We start from the raw sequence: 7,500 nt of genomic DNA on the forward strand, positions 1-7,500 counted from the left end.
GATTGGTCCATAGGTTAGTGTACTGTGTTTGGTCCATAGGTTCGTGTACGTGTATATAATCGGTTAGTATGTGGTGATTGGTCAATAGGTTAGTATGTGGTGATTGGTCCATAGGTTAGTATGTGGTGATTGGTCAATAGGTTAGTATGTGGTGATTGGTCAATAGGTTAGTATGTGGTGATTGGTCTATAGGTTAGTATGTGGTGATTGGTCCATAGGTTAGTGTGTGGTGATTGGTCAATAGGTTAGTGTACTGTGATTGGTCCATTGGTTAGTGTACATGATTGGTCCATAGGTTAGTGTACTGTGTTTGGTCCATAGGTTAGAGTACTGTGTTTGGTCCATAGGTTAGAGTACTGTGATTGGTCCATAGGTTCGTGTACTGTGATTGGTCCATAGGTTAGTATACTGTGATTGGTCCATAGGTTAGAGTACTGTGATTGGTCCATAGGTTAGTGTACTGTGATTGGTCCATAGGTTCGTGTACTGTGATTGGTCCATAGGTTAGTGTACTGTGATGGGTCCATAGGTTAGTGTACTGTGATTGGTCCATAGGTTCGTGTGTGGTGATTGGTCCATAGGTTAGTGTACTGTGATTGGTCCATAGGTCAGTGTACGTGATTGGTCCATAGGTCAGTGTACGTGATTGGAACATTTTCTCATAATTTATTTTTATTGTTTTGTTTTTGTGGATTTCTCTGGCTGCACCTTCACCATCACCGCTGTGTGACCTTGTTCAAACAATCGTAGACGCTCAATGATAAAAGGGAAGTTATTAAACTTCCCTGTGTGTGTGTGTTTGTGTGTGTGTGTGTGTGTGTGTGTGTGTGTGTGTGTGTGTGTGGTTTTGTGACGAAGGGGTTGGAGGGAGTCTTAAAATGTCACTTGGCAGTTTCCCCTGCAGTTGCATCTTTGACCTTATGGTTGCTTCTACCCACACACACACACACACACACACACACACACACACACACACACACACACACACACAGAAGACAATTGCATACATTGGTTTTCTTTCTCCTCTCACAGACTGATATAAATCTTATCAGTAGTTAGACACTAATTTCATTGTGGCACAGAGAGACTTAAAGTACATAGTCTTAACCTTGGTGTGGTTCTAGTTACCACTGTAATCTTACAGTATTTGTTTTTTGTAGAACAGTCAGTCTAATGTCAGACCAGTGTTTTGGCAGTTCAAGTTACATTGTTGATGCAGGTTTTAAAGTCAGTGTATTGACGTTGTAAGAGTAGTAGTGTGCTAATTGATCAACCACTTGCTTAGTGCTGACAACATTAAGAACATGTTGGAACCCGATTGGAAGGACACAGTCAACAGCCTGAAAGCAAAAAAAACAAATTCAAACACATAGGTGCACAAGCCTACCAAAGCCTGGGCTTATGGAGTACTGCTACTCTGCCGATTTATCCCTGAATCACCCCAACCCATTATCAGAGTGCAAATGTGGTCCATGGCCTTGTATGTGCTGATTTTTAACTTCGATTGTGCGGCAATGTGAGGGGTTCATGGATCCTGTGTAGAATCTCCCCAGCCTGTTAGAAGACGGCCATCATATTTTCATTTAATTTTTTGATCAAAGGGATTTTAAATCTCAATGTTTGCATTAGTACTTGGACCCCAAGGCCCAAAGACAGAGAAGTCTACAAAGAGATGAAACTAAAACAGAGTTTAGAAATGTCAACTGCAAAACATCATCAAACTACGATATGGGTACATTAGACGGCTCACAGCTGAGATATAATTTGTCTAAGGCCAAGAGAGGGCCTTTTGAGCAATCATTTCCACCTACTTTTGAGGAGAAAGACACAGTAAACTGTTCGTTTATGTTAGCTTATTAAGCATTAAAAAGTAACAAAGCACTGATATGCATGTGCAAATAAGCACAAAGGAGTATACATCTGGATGCATTTCTTTTTCTTTTCTATGCTCTTCAGTTTGCAAACCATATTTTCCTTAAACATTTTGTATTTAGATTTAAAAAATATCTGATGTTAATAAAACAAAGTCAAAGATTCAGGAATAACTTTTAGTACTCTGCTTTTTGACACTTCATATTAAAAACATGTATTTGTCATTATCAGAGCAAGAACAGAGAAACAAACTTCTTCTCCCCTCGCTTGTTCCTTGTGCACTTCTCTGAGATGTTAATACAACTAAAAGGCAAACCATGTCTTGGTCTGCTATCAACCCCCACCCCACCCCAGGATGCCAGCCATAATGGCAGTGCCAGGCAGGTGATGGTGATGCCAAGCTGGAATGACACTCTCTTACACACACACACAAGCTTATACAAACGTATCCCTGCGGACGCTCTTAATTAGACTCCACCCGTCCCCCACGGTCCCTGTGGCGGGCAAGACAAAGGGAGGCTCACTCGTTTGGACGTGCGAGTGTGTCTGTGTGTGTATGTGTGTGTGTACTGTCTGTTTGTGTCTGAGGGGCCTATCTTTAGCAGATGCTCATACCTCTCCTGTCTCTCTGTGTGCGGAGCAGTGGTGCTATCATTAAAGTGTCATTGAGAAGTGGCACCACTTAATTTTAGCTGCTCTCACTGGGGGCACTGAGGGAGACGCTGGAGACTGAGTACGGAGGGAGGGAGGAAGAGCGGGAGAAGTAATGGAAGCAGAGAGGGAAGCTAGTAGAAAGATACAAAGCTGTGGGAGGGATAAGTAGGGAAAAGCGTTTAGGCTTAAGAGGAAAAGCAAAAGAACCTCGATAAGAAAAGTATTGCAGCCACAGGCTTAATTGTGTTTCCATTGGAACGTCAAAGGCAAAACGGTTGCTTACCTTGATCTGATGGGATTAGGTTTCATCAAACTGCAACATCTTGTTGTATGGCTGGTGTTTTTTTGTACTTCATCTTGACAAAATGCATATCTCTTCCTGCTTTCTTCCATTCTGCTATCATAGAAAGACAAAAACAGAAATATGAGAATTAAAATGAATATTTCATTGTTTATTTTTGAGTTCGTTTTTGATTCTAATTTACTGATGGTTAGCTAGGGGAAAGTACTATCCACCTTCAGAGTAAATCATATGTAGATGCGAAAATTAAAAATTAAATGCTGGTTTAGCTAAATCGTTGGGGCAGGCGCCTTCTTAACAGGTAGAATAATCAATGCACTTGTCGAAGATTCGTTCTTCCAGGCTGCAAAAATATTTCCCTCTGTTGCAAAGTTGGAGAATTCACTAGATTTTAAAAACAGCCTTGTGTGATCACTTAAGGACTTTCAGGTTTTGCATTGGCTTAATTTGAACACAAACACACAGACACACACACACACAGACACACACACACACAGACACACACACACACACACACACACACACACACACACACACACACACACACACACACACACACACACAGAGCATCAGTGGCGTCGGGCGAAGTAATGAATCCATGTCTCAGGGACATCAGGTGAGAAGCTGCACTTCCTATGGAGAACCCAAAATAGCCTAGTGTTAAAGTGTAAGGAAGAGAGGACAGACAGACGGACGGACAGAGTTACTTTATACCTGTTACGCGATAGATAAGGGTTCTTTATATCCATGAGAGATTGACAAGCCAGCAAACATAAACATACATTTTACATTCATATTACATACTACTACCACAACTACTTGATTTAATAATAATTTGTATTATTAGTATAAATATTATTATTATCATCATACGGTGGACTTATGGTAACAGAAATGTACAAACACTTGAAGAAAGTTGCAGTACACATTTTAAATCTTCAATTTTTACCCTTCATTGTAAATAACTCACTTGGAGTGCATAAAGAGCATCAAATTAGAGTCTTAAAAAAAAATCCAGACCCCCTGGATCGGCTGGACCATAAAAAGCCTAATGATTTGCTCATATCTTAGCACAGTGTAGTTTAAATCATATAGAAAGGTCTCTGATGTATTCTTGTTTCATATTTTGGAATGACATGCTGGAGGGCGCCAAATCATAATCTCACCTATAAGGCACCAAAATGGCTAGAGACGGCCCTGGGTCTGACTTTTCCCACTGATTCATTGACCTTGAACTTTACATCCCCGCTCTGTTTCTCCCTCCTTCCATCAGTCTGTCTGCTCAATGTGTCAGTAAAATGTTCGCACATTGTCGTTGTCTTCAGGAGCAGGTATAGACTTGTTAATCCTGCCTCATTCACTGCTATCTGCTATTTACATTTTGTCTAGAAGGCGTGATGTGAAAATGTGTTTTCATAAGGCAGTTGCCAACACATACAGAACATTCTTCCACAGTCTACACAAACTGTTACTTTTACTGGAGGGACTTTTAAAACTTTTTTTTTTGACTCCTTATTGCCACATTAATTCTCTTTCTCACCCTTCCAGCCTGCCATCACTTCCTCCCAACATCCCCACTCAAGGTCTTTCAGTGTTTTAAGCTGAGAGTTTTCTGGAGTTAGACAGCTTACTTAGCTTAAGAAGTGGCACTGAGATGCTTAAAATGTTTATGCTATATATTATGGTTTTATGTATTGTGAAAATTGAATATGGGCTTTGAGATAAATAAATTGTGATAGCAGCCATGTGCCCTTGGTGACAAAACACATCTTGATCCATTCTTCCTTCTACATCAGTGCTCTAATATATCTGTCTATCTTGAAATATCTTCAATACATCATCAAATACACTATCTCAAAAGATATCAAAGGAGACATGAAAGAGGTTTTACACTTATTCCAGTTTGACGTCAGACCTGTTTTTTTAAATACAATTATAAGAAGAAAGTTATTTTATATTACATCTATGCAACTGAGAATGCAGGTCAGTTAACGTGTAAAAAAATGTTAAAAATATTATAAAGAAAGGAGTTGTGTTAGGGACAGTCAATTTAAAAACATCCTTCAAGTAATTTATTTTAGATTTCTGTTTCTTGGAGAGGCGTTAAGTGGTTATCTTTCTACTGCGACTGTCTAAACACACAGGAGTCGAGCTATTATTAGAACAATTCTGGTGACTTGCTGCACCACAGCCATAAAGGAAATTTCCCCTTGGTATTAAAAAAGTATTTCTTTGATTCTGTAAACACAGCTAGCTTGGCTGAAGAAAACCAGTACTTTTTTTTCTTCTTCCAGTTTTCACCCGCATAGCCTTGTCAGTATATGTGAACTTTAAGGTGTCAGTCATGTTAGGATGGACTGAGATTAGCTCTGAAAAAAGTCCAAATCAGTTCTTTCAATAGATATCTCTTATTCAAAAAGACATTTTAAAAATGGAAGTACAACACTGTGTTTGCAATCATTACATGATGGTAATGACACCAGAGCAGTGAAGACCGACGGGCTTTAACTAGCTGACACCAGAAAGTTAAAAAAAATAATAAGAAAGCCAACATGAGTTATGATATAAGGAAGTTGAAAGTTTCAAAAACAAGCGGTGACAGCATCAAAATCATGCTGAATTTTAAAAAAGATCTAATGCTAACATATAGGCTGGTAGCATTTTATTGAATTTGTTTTGTCTGCCTTGCTTTAACTCAGGAAGAGTGTTTTCATTAAACTTTACAAAAAATGACTACAGTGGTATGATAAACTAAGTGGTCGACCAAAATACTTTTTTAAGTCTACTGAAAAAACAACATATTAAAAAAATCCACGCGTGTCAAGACTCTCTGCACAGAATGATTTAATGCAAAGCATGTGTCTTAGTCCTTTAACCATCCAGAATGTCCTTCTGCATGACTGTAATACGCTCTTAAGTCTCCTCTCTAACCTCTCCCTGCAGACACCCACTGCTCCCTCCACCCTCCTCCTCTCCTTGTTTGACACTCACTGTCATACAGTTTTGGCATCAACTCCTTGAACCGCCTCCCGCATGTCTCCCTACCTTCTCCAACCTCCCATTATGACTCCATATATTCCTTTACTCACTTTACATCTGTGTCCTTCTCCCTTTATTTAAACTCTGTCTGCATGCTGTGTCTCTGTCTCGTCTCATAACGTGCTGTGTACTCGATAGGGCGGCTGACTGAGTCTGTGTGTGTTGATGGTTGGGGTCTCATTGTATTGTTGGGATCCTTTTTTTTTAACTTTGACTTTCAGAGCATTTCCCATGTCTGCAGAAATTACCAACACACCAACTTTTACCCTATAAAGTGTGACCTATAGCAGACTGAAAATATTTTGCCTGGTCTTCTAAAATGGTTCAAGTTGTTAATAATTTTGTTAAATAAGGAGAGGACATTTTTAGAGGTCTAGTGCAGGAGCTGCTTCAGACATAGTGCTGAGCATTGTAAATTTAAACTTAAAAAGTGTTGGAATGGCATTTGCATTACAAACATGTTTTACCAATTTAGTTTTGTCCCTAAATTGGGCAGTCTGTGCTTAAAACAAAAAAAAATGTTTTTAAAGTCAGACAGAGAAAATGCTTAGGAATTTCAGCACTGCAGAGTTGGGGTTTGAGATTTAAAGCAAATCTTAGACATGACAGACTCATTTGATTCACTGAAAATGTGAATAAATAAAAATTTACTCTGTGCACATACCATAGCACAGAGGTGATATACAAAATCTTATTCATGTGGTCTATTGTTGGTGTTTGACTGCTGTGTTTTTCACATTTGATCACTATAATTGATGGTCCAAAGTGTTCCCATTGCACTCAGAGCTAAGCAGCATTTAATCACAGAGGGTGATTTATCATGACTGCAACATCTGTCCCTTACAAGTTTCACTGCACCCCACATCCTCTGTATTTATGTTTGTTTCATGTACCAAACGGGATAGGGTCATAGGGTTTGTGTTAGATCCCTATAGTCTTCAATGAGAGGACGTGACATTGTATGAGAAAAGAAGTAAGTTCAGAAGAAAAACCTACAAGTCATATAACTCAATTTGAAGGGTAATTGTTAAACAAAACAAAGAACCAGGAAAAGTGAGGTGTATAGGACCAAAACAAAAAGGAGGGAATAATAAGAAAATGTGAACTGAGAGAGGAGGTGAGGAGTAAGGAAGAGAAACCAGAAAAGGAGGAGATGGGAGGTGAGGACGGAGACGAGTGGGGACCTGAAAAAGGGATGAGAAAGGTGAGGAAGAGGAGGGAAAAAAGGAGTAAGGCCCTCTTCATTTATTGCTCCAGTGGAGAAGAACGTAGAGCTCTCTAATGGCGCTGCCGTGGTAATAACAATAAAAAGCAGGCGAACAAGAGGAAAAGAGAGACGGAGAAAGAGAGACAAAAAGAAAGAGGTTAGGACAGAGGGGAAACGTAAAGCATGATTGTTTTCTTTCTGCATTTCCATATTTCCCATCCAGCTCCTCCACTCTTTCTTTCCCACTCACTCACTCACACACACACACACTCGTTCCCTCTCTTCCTCTGTTCTGTCTTTGCGCTGTTGGCGCTGTGTGTCCTTGCTCTATGCTTTGTTAGGCAGGGCAGTGCCACTGCTGTAGCTGCTGTGTCAGGGCTTTCTATTGGTGGTGATTAATGTATGGAGATGGACTGATCGTCACCAG

This window comes from Labrus bergylta, chromosome 3, assembly GCF_963930695.1.
Source record: "Labrus bergylta chromosome 3, fLabBer1.1, whole genome shotgun sequence".
In the NCBI taxonomy this organism is placed as follows: Eukaryota; Metazoa; Chordata; class Actinopteri; order Labriformes; family Labridae; genus Labrus; species Labrus bergylta.